The following is a 1,661-nucleotide window of genomic DNA, read 5'->3' as shown; positions in this document are numbered from 1 at the left end:
AAGCACTTTTGGGCTATTTCTCTGTGAAAACGCACCCCCCAAGGAGTCATCTACACCCGCCACCGAGCTAATCCCTCACATATGGTGGAGGTATGCAGTGGGCATAAGCAGAGATCCCTGCAAGGAAGTGCAAATGTTTGATGAACTTTATCTGGTGCATGAGATTGCACAATCTATGTGTGCAGGAGAGAAGATCCTGACAGAAAAAAAAAAAGTGTTTTAAAGAGACAGCGGTCTCAAAATTATTTGATGAACTTTGTTGTGTCTGGTGCAAGTGACTGCACAAACTGTGTGTGCAGGAAAAGAGATCTTGCAAGAGAGAGAAAAACTACATGTGTTAAAGAGACAGTGGTCTGAAAATTTTTTGCTGGACTGTGAAAAATTTGTAGAGTTATTGAAGATGGGGCGTTCAAAACGCCTGAAGAATGCAAAGATAGATGAAATGAGAGACCGGATTCTATGGATGGAGGGGATGTTGCCGTCTGAACCAGCCCCATCCATGCCTAAAGAGAGTCTACTAAAGAGGAAGGTTGTTGTCCCTAGCAACACTGATGAAACCGCTATGGAGACGCAGTGTGCTCAGATGAAAAGTAAACTCAAAATGGAGGAGATGTTGAAACATCTGATTATATCAAATGCAGCTCAACAGCAGGCAAATGCGGATTTTCAGCAGAGCTTTGCAGCTCAACAAAAGGCTCATCAAGAGAGCATGGCAGGCTGGAAACAGAGACGCCAGCAGCCAATGGAGGCCATCGGTTTGGAAGAAACCGAGTATGTGTGCAGGGCTGAGTTGGATGCCTTGCAACGGAAAATGGAAGAAAAGGAACAAGCCTTGGAATTGCTTAAAATGGAGCATAGAAACTTGCAGGAAATGAATGAACTACTCAAGTCTCATGTGTTACAGTGGGAAGAATCCACTGCTCTTCTTTTGGTCGAGTTGCAAAAATGTCAAGACACTATAAAGGAGAAAGATACCATCCTCATGGAAAAGGAAATTGAAATTCAGACTTTGCAGAAGCAAAGTATGTGTGAAATGTTGGAGTTGCGTAATCAGCTGGAAAAAAGTCTTCAGTGTTTGGAAGTTACAAAAATAGACCTGCAGGAGTCGCAGGAACAGAATGTTGCTCTGAAAGCGACATTGTCTCTCAGCGACAAAGAGAAAAGTGAAAGAGAGGCTAAATTACTGAGTACTGTGTATGAGCTCACTACTTTGAGCAATGTGGTAGATGAATTACGTGCAGACTGTGAAAGTTGGAAAGGTGAAGCCCAACGTTTCCAGCAGCAGTTAAAGGAGAAAGAAGCCTGTGTGGCAGAATTACATTCTTATTCCCAGATGCTAGCCAATGAGGTGAAGGCTCTTATGCAGGGAAAAGGAGATTGTGAACATAAGAGGGAAAAAGTAGAGGCACAGCTTCTGGAATCGCAAGTCAAGGTGTCAGAAGGTGACCGATTGTGTGCTAAGCTGTCAGAGAAGGCAAACCGACTGCAGGTTGAGTTGGACAATGTTACAAATCAGCTTTCTCAAGCAGACAGCAAATCTAGAGAAATTGCGGAAGATTTTTCTATCTTGGAATCGCAGCTGCAAGACACGCAGGAACTCTTACAGGAAGAGAGGTGTCAAAGGCTGAGTTTTAGCACAAAGCTCAAACAAATGGAAGATG

At 43.5% G+C, this 1,661-nt stretch overlaps 1 protein-coding gene across 1 annotated transcript in view; it reads right to left on the bottom strand.

Annotated features, from left to right (window-relative positions):
- The window catches only part of LOC309558390 (uromodulin-like), a gene marked incomplete at both ends in the record, with an annotated part of 77,776 nt that overhangs the window by 899 nt on the left and 75,216 nt on the right, over window positions 1-1,661 (bottom strand). The window lies entirely within an intron of this gene.

Source organism: Pelophylax lessonae (assembly GCF_965119305.1).
Source record: "Pelophylax lessonae genome assembly, chromosome: 6".
NCBI lineage: Eukaryota > Metazoa > Chordata > Amphibia > Anura > Ranidae > Pelophylax > Pelophylax lessonae.
Note: the sequence above shows the minus strand (reverse complement) of the source record. Positions and strands in the feature narration are given on the sequence as shown.